This window comes from Seriola aureovittata, chromosome 1 (genome assembly GCF_021018895.1).
Source record: "Seriola aureovittata isolate HTS-2021-v1 ecotype China chromosome 1, ASM2101889v1, whole genome shotgun sequence".
Classification (NCBI taxonomy): domain Eukaryota; kingdom Metazoa; phylum Chordata; class Actinopteri; order Carangiformes; family Carangidae; genus Seriola; species Seriola aureovittata.
Window position 1 is genome coordinate 2,539,786 of NC_079364.1, and position 17,661 is coordinate 2,557,446.

General features: G+C 40.2%; 2 protein-coding genes across 6 annotated transcripts in view; one reads left to right on the forward strand and one right to left on the reverse strand.

The window, feature by feature from the left end:
* Positions 1-17,661, forward strand: part of nr1h3 (nuclear receptor subfamily 1, group H, member 3) — a 126,311-nt gene that overhangs the window by 48,060 nt on the left and 60,590 nt on the right. The window lies entirely within an intron of this gene.
* kcna4 (potassium voltage-gated channel, shaker-related subfamily, member 4) overlaps positions 1-17,661 on the reverse strand; it is a 51,393-nt gene that overhangs the window by 7,402 nt on the left and 26,330 nt on the right. The window contains exon 3 of one of the 3 annotated variants that reach the window (XM_056374765.1): positions 29-2,058. The exons of the other annotated variants lie outside the window; for them this stretch is intronic. The gene's annotated coding sequence lies outside the window, so the exon portion shown is untranslated. Of the gene's footprint in view, positions 1-28; positions 2,059-17,661 lie in introns of those variants that run through there. 3 annotated transcript variants of the gene reach the window in all.

A 17,661-nucleotide genomic window follows, 5' to 3' on the forward strand; every position in this document is an offset into this window, starting at 1 on the left:
ACACACAGAGGGAGAGGGAAACAGGAAACGGATGCAACTCTATCATCATCATTCTTGAGAAAGTGGCACCCTGAAGATGGAGCAATTTTGCCCAAACGCCAAACTGATACTGCGCATATTTTCCTTTCCCACCCAGTGTTTGGGGCCAAATGCATCCCACTCCAGATAATCATCAGGGTCATTAAGCAGCAGCACTCTGGGAGGGGATAGGTCTGAGGTTTGTTAAGCACATACACAGTGGAGTAGTTCTTACATACAAGTTTAATTACATGATAAATAAGTTGTCAGTTTTACCCCTTAACATAAAGTTTGCCCATTTGTTTCCCCTTAAGTAGCTGAAAGGTTGTTAAAATCATCTTATCTCACTCTGTCTGACAGTATCTCTGGCACCATTTCATAAACATATTGTGTGTCTCCACTTGAGTTGAGATGAGTCTCTGTTGGTTTGAACAGAGTGAGGCTGTGCAGCTTCCTGACGGGCAGCTGGATGGTAAAATTCGGTTCGTTTCCATAAGAGGAATTAGTGCTGAGTTGTTTTTTTTATAACCTGGTATCTGTTTACTAGAGCCTCATTCAACCTGTGCTCCTTTATTATCCTTTAGTATATTACATAGAAGGCAGTTCTGTCCATCAGCATGTATATGACTCCCACGGTTCATCTTTTATGTTTGAAACTAGCTATAAATATGAGTTTTTATAAGCTTTTTTCATACGTTTTATAAATAGTCTCAGTCTTCCGATCATTTAGATACACTGGAATGATGTATATTGTATTGAAGAAACTTCCTTTTATAGAAAATGTTTTGTTCTTACTCTACTTACTCTCTACTTTTTGAATTTTGAATTCTATTTTATTTATTCTCACAAAAAACATTAGAAATACATTGTACATGTGTTTTTTTTTTTTTTTTTGCAGGTGAGTTAAGAAAACCCATCGAAGGCTTATGTTAAACCTCAACGTAAAAATAAAAATGACATCATACAAAATGAGAAAGGAAAGAAAGACAGGAAGACAGATAAAAAAGAAAGAGGGAAAACAAACAGCATAAACAACACAATATATACAGTATCTAATTAGTTTGGTCACTTCACGTCATATCGACTCATGTTTTCCACTGTGGACAAACCTTTATTTTAAAGCTTTTATATACTGGATACTTTTGAGCCCTCTATTTTCACCTCTGGTCACAGATGTTCTCTAGGAATGTCTTTAACTCCATGTATGACATGTAAAATACTATATTATACTATGTAATATCTCTTATTGTCTAGCAGTAGGAGCTGACTGGGGGGAAAAGCAACTGTTAATCATAAAGTTAAAACAATCAAAAGCATTGAGCTTAAAAATCACATGTAGAATTGGTAATAATATATACATAAAAAAATAGATATCTCAATTAAAGGAAAATAAAAAAAAGCACAGTGACCCTCTGTAGCTGTTTTATCTCAAATGTGAATTCTTTCTTCATAAAGTGTTTATGTTATTCCGGCTACTCCCTGCAGGGCAGAGCATTTCACAGAATAACTGTACTGTGTCATAGCTATTTGTGCTTATTAAGATGCAGACTATTAGAGACAAGCATCCTCTTTAAACAGAGCAGCTGTTGTATAATTCTCCACCTCAATAATCTGAGGATTTCCACATAGTCTCCCAGGAGCTGAAGACACCGTGTATGCAATCATAGCTGTAGCAGGCACAAGGCAATTACGACAAACATACAGTGTTTTCCTTTTTTGGTTTTTGTTTTTTTATTGAATTCCCTTATTAAGACTTAAGGAGCTAAACCTGTGGTTGTTTACATGTCAGGGTTTGTTTGTTTGTTTGTTTGTTTGGGAGCTGCTTTAGGGAACGCACACAGGTCCTATGTCCTGTATCTACCCCTCAAACATCAATGCACTCGTAATGATAAGAGGACAAATATAGAATTCAATATTCAAGTTGGCACAAACACTGAATATACAGAGTGTTAGAGACGTTTAAATTGAATTCAGAGATCAGAGGATAGCCTTGAAATGATTCAGTGTCTTCTTCCGAGGCTGAAATGTCACCGTGTGGCTCTGAGGAAAGAAAATGAAGAAAGTTGTTTACATAGTGGTTTTCTCTGCACCACTTTATACTCCCACTGTCTGTCTCAGGTGTGTGTGTGTGTGTGTGTGTGTGTGTGTGTGTGTGTGTGTGTGTGTGTGTGTGTGTGTGTGTGTGTGTGTGTGTGTGTGTGTGTGTGTGTGTGTGTGTGTGTAGAAGTAAATGTGTGTACAGTTTGACTACAGCAGCAAAAACACACCTGAATAAAAGGTTGATACGTGCCACATGAGACACAGGTGACCCTTCTCTGTTATTACCGTAAAGTATGAAGACGTTTAAAAAAAAAAAAAAAAAAAAAAAAAGACCTGTCTGTGATTTTTATGAGCGGATATCAGGGCAACAAATTAAGTGTAATTTCTTTCTAATGGGATGCTGTGGTGCAATGAGTTTACTAAAGATGATTAATACACTGACGGGCCGAGGAGTTTTAGTTTCGGAGCCTGGCTGGTAAATTTTAGTTGCCAAAGTTGACACTTTACTAAAGTGAAATAATTGTTACTGAAATAATAACGATTTAATAACGAGGGCAAATATTTGACATTAAAATGGTAAAAGGTTCAAATTTATGTGACACAAAAATTTGCATGTCTTCATTCTGTGTTTTTATATTCCTGCACATGAATAGAGCCGTAATTATTTTCATTATTGATTAACGCTGTGATTTTTGTTTTCGATAAATCAGTTAATTGTTTGGTCTCTGAAACATCAGCTGGCAAATCTCTACGACCCGCTGTGCAGACGACAGTTTCTCATTAGAGCCTCAGTAATAAACCACCAGCGGAAAGAGAAATGTCTCCTCGGAGATCTCCTGACGTTCAACGACCCAAACCTCACACCATGTTTGACTCTGGCTAAATACCTCGCTGTAGTGGAGCTGAGAGTCCAGACAATAAAGAGAGAAGTGACTTCATTCATTTGCTTTCTAAGACTACAACAGGAAAATCCACAGAATAATCCCCTGAGCCATAACTGTCGATCTGCAAGTCCTGTACCTGGCTCACCTGCTGTGTGGCTCAGCGGGAGGCAGCGCTGCTTTCGGTGCCACATGCACAAATCCATTCATCCCACAGTCCCCTCACTTTAGGTTACTGACTGCTCAAGGCTAAGCCAGGAGCACCAGGTTAAACCTGTTCAGATCTGCAAAAGCACCTGCTACCCAGAAGCTATCACTATTCACAACTCCAGAGCCCAGGAGCCGTTTCTTTCCACCGGCCTGGATTTAAAATCATTATGGTGTTTGCAGAGAGCGGCCAGTTGAGACTGGAACTGCAGGTACAACATTATGTGAGGGAGGATTGCTACAGCCTCAAAGCACAAAATGATATTAACATAACTGCAGGGGGTTGATGGAGCTGATACAACTCCACAGTTATTCCTGAAACTCACTTTACGACTTTGGGACAAACACTTTTTGATTCCAAACGATCCCCACGTTTTCTCTCCATGTGGTCTGAGTTTTGTTTCATGCAGATGTTGTATCAGTGCGCACATCTCATCCTACGTCCACACGACTCCTCTGTTTTCAAGCACCGAAAACTGAGACTTTTGAAAACTCTGCGGTCGCTCCCTGGTTTTAGGTCTCATCAGCCTCGACTGCCAGTGGTGAATACAACACGGATAATGAACTACAAGTGTTGCTGAGCTTGTTGTTTTTGCTAGCAGCTGTTGAGGAGTTAAATTCTGTATTTTAACACCACAACTGTGTTTGTTGTTCTTTATTTGTAGTATTTTTTGCAACTTATTAACTGCTTCCTGTTTACACCGGTGTATGTGATTGCTCAGGTGTGTATGTGTTTTCAGGTGTGTAAGTCTTGATGGTGATTGTTCTCGTTTGAAAATGCTGTTTTCAGTCGTGTGGACGTAGTATCAGGTTTGTTTTGCAAATCATTCAGCTCTGTTATTGTGGGGAGGCATTAAGAAAAGGGTCAACTTGTATTCGTGAAACGAAACAAGAGAAAAACTGAAACAAACATGGATGGGATCAAGACAGCTTCATTTATAGAACGATACAAGTCTCTCAAATGTGAGAAACACTAAGTGAACTGCTCCAAACAACAGCTACTGCAGCGTCTGTGTATTGATGGAACTGACTTGAGCTATAAAATAGTTTTTCAGTATGATTATCAGGTTATGTCTGAGAGACTCCCTGTGTGACATTATGTTCCTAAACTACAGCAGTTATTGGTTTTGTGAGCGGTGCAGGCCGAGCCGAGGTCTCTGCGTTGTTGTTGCTCAGAGATAGCGGTCGACACAAGTGACCGACTGCTCGTGGCCCCTTTCCAGGAAACAAACAAAGGTTAAACGTGAGCGCAAGAGCACGAGCGTGACTGCAGAGATCTACCAGGCTGAGAGGGAGCGGAGAAAAGGATAAAAGAGCAAACTCTGACTGAAGGTACCTTTCAATACCTTCCCCCATGTTTCATAGTGATGACTGAGATATCACCGCTGACGATGTGATTCATCAATGGATAATTAATATAGCTGCTATAAATAGCTGGACATAGTTGGTGTCCATATAAGAACAGCCACACTGTCCCCTGGGAATTACATTTATAAACAGCTAATGTGTGACAGGAAATCCATTTTGAAGGAGGGGACTGCAGCATTATTAAACTTTAATGGTTTTGTTTAGGCACTGGCAGCACTTAGATTTAGGTTAGGGAAACATTAAGCTGCATGACTTGACACAATGACAACCAAACCCATGGGCTTTCCCTATAACCATCAGCCAAAGGACTTTTAAAAAGGAAATATTGCCTGTGAATCCAGCCAGCAAAAACGTCCGTCACCACAACTTCATTAGGAAAACGATTTAGTAATATACAAGTGTAATTTCTAGTAGACAGGGTTGCACTGTCAGGTCTAAAGGCTGCGGACAGAGACATATTGATATGCAAACAGGTGATCTACAGTGTTTATGGGTCAGCGTCTGCGCCTGGAACCACGGCAGTGCACAGATTTGTGAGTTTGTTCGCATATTCCCTGTCAGAGTTTCAGCCGTGAGCCTACGCAGTTGTCTGTGCGAAGCAGAAAAGTTTCAGAGCGGTAATGTCTGTGCCCCCCAGACTGGAACAGACTTCTCCTCAGGAGGACTAATAGGTGAGGACATTGGCAGTAAGTTCTATTACTGCTGAACCAAGTTGGGAAATGAGACATAACAGCTTCTCGTTACTTATTACGTCGCCTGCACATCAACCCTGCAGCCTCCTGCTACACATGAGGTTTTTTTTACAAGGATAAATCTATTCTTATACATCATGGATCTTATGTTTAACAAGACTTTGTGTCAAGTTTCACCAAGTGCTGCACAGACTCAGAATCAGCTAATTGTATATGTCACTCAATAAAGACTCCTGTACAGTTTAATAGAGGTTAATAGCCCATAGAACAAAAGGAAAACGGAAAGAGCCATAATAAAGAAGGAAAATATCAACACAGAAAGTTGTACTTATTAGTTTCAGTTGTTCTAGAGGTGATTAGAAGTTTCTGTCTTTATCTGATTGTGACTTATGCTCGTTATCTGGAGGTGCAACACCTCTGCTGCACTAAATATCTGACTGCTCACGTCCTTCTGTCTGTTTTCTGTCTGCGCTCTAAAGACGACGTGATATTGGGAAGCGTAGACGCTCCCACCTGTTCTTGTGTAGCAAACACAATATTCACAATAAATATTGCAGCTTTCGATATAACGGGGTGTTTTGGTTTTTTTCGCTCGTGCCCAGCTGGTTGTTAGTGCTGCAGACGTGTCGGACGCCATAACTGTGATATGAATAATACCAATTTGTACTGGTGCAGTGATGCGTCTTCTTTCAATTTGAGGTTCACCTGCTTCTTTAACTTGGCACAGTGCAAGTACCAGTAAAATTCATATTGCAATTATTTTGGCAGATATTGCAATTTCAGTTAGAACGGTTGTTTTTTTTTTTTTTTCATTTACTTTACTGAAAAAAATATAAAAATGATGATGTGATGATTTTTCTATTTCTTTGTTGGTATAGTGGCTCCTGGTTTTTCAGATCCTAGTAGTATAAAACACACACACACACACACACACACTGCACTTCAGCGCTCCCTCCCTTCACAATATCCTCTCTGACACCTCAGTGTTTTCGTTAATACTCATCCAGATCTTCTGATCTCTGCGTGTCGAGCGCTCGAGTCTGTCGTCATCAAAGCAGCAGCAACAGCTTCACAGGAAAGTCACCTGGTACATTTTTCAAAGACGCCTCGGTGCTGTCCAAGAAACAGATGTTTCTTAGACGATATTACACTTCGACTTTGCTTCACGTTATTTGTTATTGTGGCGGTGTTGGTGGAGAAGAGGAGGTCAGATGATGAACAGTTATGACCCATAAAACCTGCATATGCTGCTCTGTCTGTGTGTGTGTGGGGGGGGGGCGGACAAACGTTTACAGGCTGGTCAGGAAGTTGTAAAATCACAGATTAACCAATCGCTGCAGAATTTGAACTTCGACAATGTTGTATGTCTAATCGTAATAATGATAACAAGCTTAGTTTATACAGCACCTTTCAAAACACGGTCACAAAGTGCTTTACAAGACGAGATAAAATCAAGGCCAACATCGGGGGGGGGGGGTGACAGTGAGGTTCGGTAAAACTGGCTAAAATGATTAAATCTATCAGTAAGAAACAGAATGATGACTCAATAAAATGAGAGATTTAAAACATTAGTAGATTCAGACCCTGAGCCCTAAAGCACACCCATGAAAATACGTCTTTAAAAGAGATTTTTTTTTTTTTGAATGGAACTGCAGGACCAAATGAAAATAGCAAAAATTGTCGCCATCTTTTTTTTTTTTTGTATAATTCATTAAAAATTGAAATACAACTCGTACCAGTGAGAATAAGTCCAGGTCAGTTCAGGTGGTGACCCAGTGTTCACAAGAGATTCTGCTCCTCTGCTCTGTCTTCATCACAGAGAGCTCATCTTTATTATAACCTCATCACTTTATGAATTTGTTTTCTTGAGATTGACGTTTGGAAATCAATCAATACCTTAAATGTCAAATATGACAAATTACATTTTTTTTCGCTTTAGTGATGATCGAACCGTTTAAATTGTAGATGAATATCAACCTGATTGTGTGAACTGTAGACATTTTATTTCATCTGGAGGGAAAAAAGGAGGGATACAAAACAATTTAACACCCGCTCTCATGCAAAACATCGGGGAATCGCTTTACACAGGTTTTAACAGTAATATTTGTTGGTAAATGTGAGACGTTCGTGTCACACGTGTCTGCAGCTCCACAACATGCTTCAACACCAGAAACAAAGAAGCGAGTTCGGTGACGTAGATCAAGGTTTTGCGCATGAACTGGTGTGATTGGTTCAACTCGTGGTGATTGGTCAGATTTGTGGAAAAGTTGCTGTGATTGGACAAAAACGTTCGTGGTCGATGACGCGGATTGGTTGAATTTACGTTACAATGCAAGTAGGTTTTCTGTTTTTCTGTCAGAATAAAGGCAATATCTGAAAAGTTGCTGCTAAATTAGGAGGTGTTACAAAAAAATAATAATAATCCTGGAGGGACTGACTTTAGGAGAGTGCACATGCACATGTAGCACGGTGCTCGGCTTCCTGCTTGCTGACACTAATCCAAAGGCAGCGGGGATTTTCTGCCTCTTGCTGCTTCTTGCCTCACACCCCTGCAGGGCTCTCAGATCCACACTGGCTTTCCCAGTCACACACACACACACACATACACACACACACACAAACATACATAGATGAACGCATGATAGACTATAAATATTCAGGCCAGGATCGGCGGTATGTGCAGCACAGTGTAAACCGGGGACATAACACACACTGTGCTCTCTTCAACCATGCCACCGAGCTCTCCGTCAGCACTCTTCTGCGGGGGCAAAAAAACCCCCAAACTCGCACATCTGCTCATCTGATGCTGCTCATTTAAAACCGCCTTTGTCTGTGAACGTGATCCGCGGAGGCCCGCAAAAGTCGAGCGGCCCCCGTCGCCGTTTTCCCCGTCGGCTCGCACAGTCCTCGTGAGACGTGTGAGCCGCTGCATGGCGAGCCGAGCTTCAGGTGCTTGTGTGTTTGTTTGTGTTTGAGTCTGAGGGGTGAGAGGTGCTACACAGAGAGCCACATTACACCATGACAGACTGTCACGGTGAATTAAAGGCAGGACACGAATGGAGGCAGTGGCCATTAATGCCAAGATGCTCTTCGTCCGCTCTGTAGGCGACAGTATCGACTGAATTGCTGCAAACAAAACAGTTTGCGTTCAAGCGTTCCCTGAACGAAGAGCTACCCAGTCTTACAGTTACATAACCGACGTACAGTATATGTAGCATGATATGGGAAAAGCAGAAGCAGCTGAAAACTGGGTTAGCACCAATTACTTCCATGCCAGCAGCCAAACAATCTATAAGTTTAGATGCTTTTTCTTTTCTGTGACGCTGATAAAGAGAGACGGCAGCTCTTATCTAATCTTTTACTGACACAACGGAGGGTTCACAGTCCAAAATGTCAGTTTGCCGTCCTGGAAACACATCTTGACTGCTGAGATTAATAGGATGGGAGAACAAGAAGACATGAATACGACTTAAATCAAATGTTGGTTGCAGTTTTTTAAATAAGATATGTGAAGTGTGTCTGAGGAACTATATGGGTCAGTCCCAATCAGTATTGTGTTTAATGAATTTCTATCAAGGATGAGTCGTTTATTTTTTATCCATGTGGAGGATGGTAAAGTCCTTCGGTCCAGACTGAAATATCTCAACAACTGTTGTTTGGATTGGAAGAGAGTTTGTAGACATTGACCGTCTCCAGAGGATTAATTATAATAATATTCTTAATATTAGTAATTAGTCTAATGCTACATGGACACAACCCTGTCGGATAAACTCCAGGCACCAGATGCATAAAACTAAGTGAACGCACAAAACCAGAAATACGTAATAAATATAAACAGTCTTTTCGTGAGAAGTATAAAGCCGTGTGCTTTGTTCCACCTTTATAAATCTCACTCACATGTGCACAAGCCTCATTTCCACAGTTAACCATAAATGGATGAAGACACTTCCTCAATCAATCAGTTTACATTAAAAAAAATACACTGTCTCCACCACAAGTGAAAGACGAGACAGAAGAATTTCACTGGTAAAAACGTGCATCAGTTTACTTCTGTACAATCACTGCGAAGTCCTACTCTGAACTTCATTTACTGGGACTAGAGTCTTAATGAGGCTCCAGACAGACTCCAACACTGATTAGTAAATATTGAAATACAGTTTACAGAATGACTCACAATAAATAATGATGTTAAACGATGGAACGAAGGAAACACTGAGCACTAACACAATTATTTCTGTTACTGAATTGTAAAAGTGTTATTTCTGTGTAAACGGTAAAACCTGTGTTGATATTAATGACTGAGCTCCGTGAAGTTAAATTACGTGTCTCGGTTTATTTCGTAGTTTCACTTCACTGTAACTTGAACTGGATGTGTGTGTCCAGTTCAAATGGTGTTTTCACACACTTTTATCTGTTACTTTTAGCTCAACTAACTGTTTCAAAAATGATGACATTAATATCTTTAAATTATCAATTACCTACATATCAAGTGCAGTAAACAGAAAAAAAAAAACTCAAATCAGTATTTGCTGTGACCGCACTGGGGTCATAACCATCTGTTGTTGTTGTTGTTGTTGTTGTTGTCGTCTGGCTGCAGAATGACACTGAGACCGGTCAGGCACTTCCCTGTTTTTACTGCGTGATAAGAATCTTAACAGTACCGTGTATTTTTTACCAAATTATAGCTTTTATTCTTTCAAATCACTTGAGCTTAAGTCCACCTGTAGTCGGGAGTCACTTCTACTTTTCTGCTTCTTAAAGTTTGGAACTTCCATGATACGGATGCATAGTTTTAATTTCTCACACTTTGTTATCTCTTATTTATTTCATGTATAGATTTTTAACTGTGGTCGCGGTGCATTAAGCACAATTTCATAATTTGCGTGAACAAAAGCACGGAGCCATTTAGCCAAAATGAAAACTGTCATTATCTGCTCATCCCCGTCAGTCATGTCGTACCACCTCCAAACCAGCCTCCCCTATCTCGTGCCCCCGCAGGCATTTCTCACACGTGCACTTCAACAGCGACTTAATGAAACGCCTACAATCGCTTCCCAACAGCAGATGTAGATGCCTGCCAGTTGTGCTGCCAAGCATGATCAAAATTACCATGTTGTTTCCCTTGATAATGGTAGCTGCTGGCAATATATCACCCAATTTACAAACTAAATTACAAACCAGAGCTCATTTTGCACAAGTGACCCACTGTAATAGTTTTGAATATTTGATTATAAACCTCAAAACACGGTTGGTACTAATCTCCTGCAACAACATTAGAACTACAGTGGAGTTTGAATTCAAAACAACTCGATGTCTCTAATGTGGCGTTCAGTGTCACGTGTGAGGTGACGAGCGAAATCCGCCGGGTTTTCATTTGAAAAATTAGTTTGAAGCTAAAGTCTGTAGATTGAAAATGTTCTTACAAACGATGCAGGAGTGTTTTTTTTATCACATATAAAATGCATTTCTCATTCTCAATTTCCTCCTGCCCAGTTTTGTATGTTTATTCACATTGTCATTAGTGGTTATCTTGTTTGCTTTTGACCCCACAAATGTCGACCTGCAAGAACACATTCATTTTGTGTCGCAAACGAGAAATCATTTTTTTCTGTTTCTATTGTGATAATCATCTTGCAGGTGGGAGGTCCCTCTCTGTTATAGACGCAGAGCTGCTGAGCTGCGAGAAGCCTTTAAAGCAGCTATTCTAATATTTGAATAAGGTCATGTTTCGATGTTTAGCTGTTGGGCCTGTGGCTGTAGTTTTTGGTTCTCTCTCACAGCTCTCAGAGCGTTGTGTTCGGACAGATGTTTTCAGTGGAGAACTTCTAAAAAGCCACTGAACATTACCAAACAACAGACAGACGCAGTCAGAGACCAGCTGGTGAACACAGTGGAGCATTTAGCAGCTAAAGATCCAAATATTTCCTTCAGGAGTTGTTAGAAGCCAAAAACCAGAGTTAAAAGAGAGAGAATATTGGACATAATGTTGCTCCATTATAGCTATGATGTGTAAACAAGCTGTTTGCTAACAAGCTCACAACTTTCTGTTTCTGCTTCCTACAAGTGACCAACAAAAAAAAAAAATCAATTATTACAGGTTCAAGGATTGTTTCCCCCTGCGATGATTTCTTGACTTCTTCACAGGGTTCAATAATCAATTGTTCTTGTAATCCCAGGTCAGGGTTTGATCAGACAGAGCGATCCTATCTCCCCAGCTCGCTAAATTAAACTGTGCTGGATGAAAATTGATTTAAAAAAATAAATAAATAAAAATGGTTGAAACAAGACTTGATTGTATTTTGTCAGAGGTTTGGTCAATACACCAGTAACAAGCAATTAGTTTGAAAACTGCAGCATGTTTATCAACAGACGATCTGATCAGTTTATCAATCTGCCAAGTGTACACACGTCTGTGGGGCTGCAGTTATTTTCATTATCAATTCATCTGCTGATTATTTTCTCAATTTTTCATTTAATCTGTGAAATTTCGAACAGTAGTTAAAAAAATAAACAAACCCAAAGAAGCTCAGTTCACAATGTGGTCAAACTGAGAAAAACTGAAAATCCTCATATTTTAGCAGCAGACACCAGAGAATATTTGGCATAAACTCACTATTTTTGCTTGAAAATCAATAGATCAACCATTTAGTCCATAAAATAAATGATAATTTCCAAAAGCTCAAGGTGACAAATTCAATAATATCACATTAGAGTAAAGAAAACTACTGCTGAGAAGCTGTTAGTTATTTTTTAAAACATTTACTAAATTAAATGACTACTCCATTATTTTTCCATTCTGTCGATCAACAAATCAATCAGCTGACTGATCGTTTCAGCCGTGGTTTTATGCTTCTAGTCCCGGTTCTCTGCAGCTGTAAAATGTAAAATCAGTGCATTTAAAAAGTGATACACTGATAACACCGCTGAGCTTTTAAACGTTAAAGGTGTGGTTTTATAAGACTAAACATCGCTCCGCTGCTCAGACACTTTGAGAGGAATGCAGCAGCTCAATTAACCAAACAAAACAAAAAGTGGAGAAAGACACTTGAGCCACAGAGAGCAAGAGGCCTCTATAGACACTCGCATTTCACTGGCTTCCACAGATAATTACCAGCCATTAGCAAAAACAACCGTCGATTTGACAACTGTTTTTTTTTTTTTTTTTACAGACATAAACTGGCGTAATGGCCACTCACTGCTTCAGAAGCTGCTTGTCATCCACAATTGTAGTTGTCCAGTGTGTTTGAAAGCAACAGATAATTGTGTTGTGAAATGGCCCCGGCATGAGTCAAAACAACAAACGGTGTGAGCCAAGGTAAACTCAACCTGACTGACGCTCACGCACCAACTTTCACGTAGTTACCATGGCCACCGTAGCCATGTCCGTGTGATCGGCTGAGTCTTAACGCTGCGCCTTGTCAAACTGCTGGATTAATTTGTCCGCCACATCTCCCACGGCGCCTCCTGTCTCACTCCTCTCTCGGAAATCTTTATTTACTTCCTGTCACATGAAAATCTTAATGAGCAGTGTCACTCAGAAGTCTCGTTGTAAGTTAATAGTCAGTTTTTCTCTCTGCCCCTTCATTTGCTGGGAATGTAAAATGTAAAACGTGCAGCCTGGAAATCCAATTAAACACACAGTCAGACTTTATTTAAAACTAGGGTTGTCTGCCTCCGCCACTCGGACTAGTTTCAGGTTACATCTCTTTCATCTGTGTGAAATTCTGTCATCATTTCTGTGTGAAGTCTTAAGTAATGGCTAACAAGTGTTTTCTGAGGTCAATGTGACCTTGACCTTTGACCTTTAGCCACTCAATTCAAACCAGTTTGTCCTTGAGTTCAAGTTAACGTTTGTGCAAAATTTGGAGAAGTTCCTTCAAGGCGTTTGTGAAATCACCACACCCGTGACCTTTGACCTTTAACCCCCAAAAAGCAAATCACTTCATGCTTGAGTCCCAGTGAATGTTTGTGCCAATTCTGAAGAAGTTTCATCGAGGCGTTACTGAGATACCGTGTCCACGAGAACGGGACGGATGGACAACCTGAAAACAATAAGCCTCCAGCTCTGACTGTCGCTGGCGTGGAGGGATAAAAACATCTCCAGAGGAAACATGGCAAACCCACTCTTTTTCTAACAAAAATCAAAACCTTTTACTCAAGTCTTTCCCACAATCCTTGGCTCTATCCCAGATGGCCCAACTTCTTATTGTCTCCCGGCCAACTGGCTCCTTTTTTTCCCTCTCTCTTCTAACTGTGGTCACACATCCATCCACGCCGAAACACGGAGGTGATGCAGAAAAAGGGATAATTCCTATTTCCTAATCCTCCCAGTTCGAGAACTCGTGTCCAAATTTTGCCTTCGAGTATAACAAGTGTGTGCAAAAAAGCAACTTGACATATTTTAGTTATTACAAATCTGTCAAAGTGCCCAACATGAACATGAGTGCGGTGACTCACACGTTGGCCCCGTTCACCTGTTTGGGTTGACTCAGCTCACCTCAGAAACTGCACTTGGCAATTTGCAAGGATGAATAATGAAGCAATAATCCACAGCAGGCCTCAGTGCGGCGATATTAAATCTGTCGTAGTGAGACACTGACACACAGAGAGAGAACAGTTTACGGATTCACAGGAAATGGGTTGTGCTAAAGCAGTTTCACATAAACCTCCAAAGAAATTAGAGAGACTGATGATTATCGTCATGGTGCCTCCGACAGTCGGAGCCGGACGCCATGTTGTTTTCAGGTTTGTCCGTCCAAACCGTCCCGTTCTTGTGGACACGAAATCTCAGGAACGCCTTGAAGGGACGTCTTCAAATTTGGGGCAAACATTCACTAGAACTGACGGATCAACTGATTAGATTTCCAAAGGTCAAAGGTCAAGATAACTGTGACCTCACAATAGGTAGGCAGGTGAGGGAATTTCTTGATATTTAGTAAAAACTTTGACATGGACTTGAGGACAAACTGATTAGAATTTGGTGGCTAAAGGTCAAAGGTCACGGTGACGTCACAAAACATGAGTTTGTCCTTGTGAACGCAATATCTCCAGAAGTCCTCAAGAGCATCCCTTCAAAATTAGCACAAACGTTCCCTTGGACCCGAGGACGAACTGATTAGACTTTGGAGGTCAAAGGTCACCGTGACCTCATAAAACACTTTTTAACCATTACTCAAAGACTTCACACAGAAATGATTAATTATTTTCACAGAAATGGTAAATATGACTCTGGATAAACAGGGATGTAACCTGAAACTGAGTGGCGGAGGGATACGACCGCGAGGAGGTGATTCTAGTTTTCGATAATTTTCTCGATTAATTGTTTGGTTTATAAAATGTCCGAAAATAGTAAAGAATACCCGTTATAATTATTAAGCCGATGTCTTTAAATGTCTTGCTTTGTCCAATCAAAATAAAAATAAAACAACTTAAATTATAGATTTTCTATCAAAGAAAAACAGCACGAAGGTAAAACCAGTAGATCTGCTGTTTGTGGCTGTAGACTGATTTATTCAATCATGAAGAATGGAGTATTAACAATGATCATGATGCTGTGATTATGCTGCATCTGTTCCCTGCACTGAAAACCATATTTTCACACAGTTTTTGTGACATTATTTCACAAACACTCGTCACAGCTAAAACATAAACCAGAAAATAATCCACGCTGTTTTCGAAAAGAGGGAAAAAACTTCTCAGGCTGCTCCGGCTGAAAACTTTTCTCCGGTAGTGTTGTTGTTGTTTTTGTTGTTGTCGTTTTGTGGTTTAGTGACAACTAAACTTAAACTGTGATTACTGTTGATAACTGGGAACTGGTCTTGCATTGTGTTGAGTATAGGACAGTCAATTATCCTGCAGTTTCAACGTCAAACCTCTGTCTGTCTGTAGCTCTGCCTCCTTCACATAATCCTTTCATGGTTAGAAAAGAAAAGTCATTTCTGAGTTTTCCTGCACGTACTGTATTTGCACTTAAGTCTCGGCTTCTTTCATGAAATTGAGGGAGATACAGCTCCTCACAAACACCTCTCTCTCTCTTTGAACTTTTCTGTCGACATCCGTGTGCTCTCGTTTCAAAAAGCCTTTTTCATACAGGTTTGTATTCTTCTTTTACTCACCTCTTTCTGTACTGCACACTCAATAATTGCTACCACTTCTTCAAGGGTCTCTGACTGCCTGAGACAATAGATAGATAGATAGATAGATAGATAGATAGATAGATAGATAGATAGATAGATAGATATTGTTTTCGGGTTGTTCGTCCATCCGTCACATTCTTGTGAACACAATATCTCAGTAACACCTTGAAGGAACTTCTTAAGATTTGGTAAAAACATCTACTTGGACTCAAGGACAACGTGATTAGAATTTGGTTGCCCAAGGTCAAAGGTCACAGTCACGGTGACCTCACAATGCATCATTTTGGCCTTGTGAACGCAATATATCCAGAACTCCTCAAGGGAATCCCTTCAGATTTGGCACAAACATTCACTCAGACTCAACATGAACTGATTAGATTTTGGTGGTCAAAGGTAAAAGGTCAAGGTCAGTGTGATCTCACAAAACACTGCCGAAACAACGTTTCAACGGTTTCAACGTGAAGCTGTCCCAGGAAAAAACAGTGTATTTGTCACAGAGGTTAGCGCTGACCACGCCTCAGAGATGTGTCCACAAAGCAAAAGACAACAGTGATTCTTGGCATTAGTCATCAGTAAATCAGTTTTAAATACCACAGGCAGCGACGGAGAAAGAAGCAGCCGCTGCAGTGAGCCGGCGTCAGGCTGCACACAAGGTCACAAGCTCACCGTGTCCTCATGTTGTGTGATGGGAAGCTACTTGCGCCGTACACACAGTATGAAATCAGATTGTGGTCGCTCATGGCACGGTGGAAACAAAAAAAAAAAGCCAATTATTGACTGACTTCTTTATTAAAACAACATGAGTTTGTTTGGTTGCACTGTAAACAGATACACCAGCTGCTCCTCTTCCGCTCACAAAAGGCAGGCACTCCATTTATTCCATAGCTGTATGTTGCATTAATATCACTGCGACCACAAACCAAGAATATGGAGCGAAATTTACATGTTTCTACTTCTTTTTCAACTGTAAGGATTTCCTTTTACAAATATTTGATAGTGTCAGGATCGTGTTGGATTTCATTTCGGTATATGCCGTCACAGCAACCAGCTGCTCTGTTCGTGCTCTTGGTTATCTACATGCATAGTGCACTATTTGCTGGATTTATAAAGGAGAAAGGGAGGAATTGTTTGGCGTCCGGTCAAGGCAGCTGATTCAGACATTTGGACTTCATTAACAAGAGAGAAAAGGTGAAAGAGGAAAAGACGTGCTCTGCAAATAGCTGATGAGGAACGACCGAAAAAGGTTTTCCTCCGTGCGCCAATTTTGCTTGATTAGACACTTGAGGTTAATTGCAGTGGTGTAAAGGTAAGCATGATTACTAGATTGATTATGGGCCAGCTTCCCGGACTGTCATTAAACCTCGTTCTGGACTCAAAAGTGAATCCTTCAGGGGAGAATTCGCCCCTTATTCAGCTGCTAGAACCCAACGATATCCTTAAAATCAAGTGCACTTTCCATTTCTTTCTTTCTTTATTGTTTTTTTTATCTGATATTGATATCCTTCAGAGGGTAACATCTGTCTTCACTGTGTTTCTGCACATCAAAACACCTTCATCCATTGTTTTCTAAGTAAGTTCACAAGTCAGGTGTGAAAACCTGGCGTCCGACACTTCCACATTGTGCTATGACTGTCAAGTGACATGCTCTAAATGACGGCGTGTTACACTTTATTGTGATTAATGAGAGGCTTTCAAATCAGATACAAAAAGCAGATTTATATTTGAGCAAGAATTCATGACACTCAAGTCCGGCTTGTTATGTAACGCTGCAAAGATAAGTCAATTAATCACTTAGTCTATTTACTGAAAATTAATAACATAACTGTTTAATTACTGGATTCATCATTATTTTAAGAAAATAAATGCTGAATTTCTCTGGTTGGATGGTTTCTTAGTCTTTTTATAAGAGTAAACTGAATATCTTTGGGGTTTTGACATTAAATAATGTAGGTCTATAATTAATAATTGTACATGCCTGAAACAGCTGGCAGCTTCTTATGTGATCTGTAACTTGACACACCTGTGATTGTGAGATTCTTGTACATGTAATCAAACCTCACTATGTGGAATTGAAGTAGATAGTATACGCAGGCTTCATGACGTCAACTGCCAGACGTTACAGTTGATCTAAAGCTGTTTTCAACTCCAGGCTTTTAACACGTGGCAAACAATAAGCCGTCAGTTACCGTCACAATCTTGTCGTGGAACAAATACTGACACTTACGATTACAAGCTGCACAGAGGAAGAAATGGTTCAGATGTGCAACAGTGTCAAAGTCTAGAAGTATAAAGTATGCGTTAACAGTGAGACTGGAAACT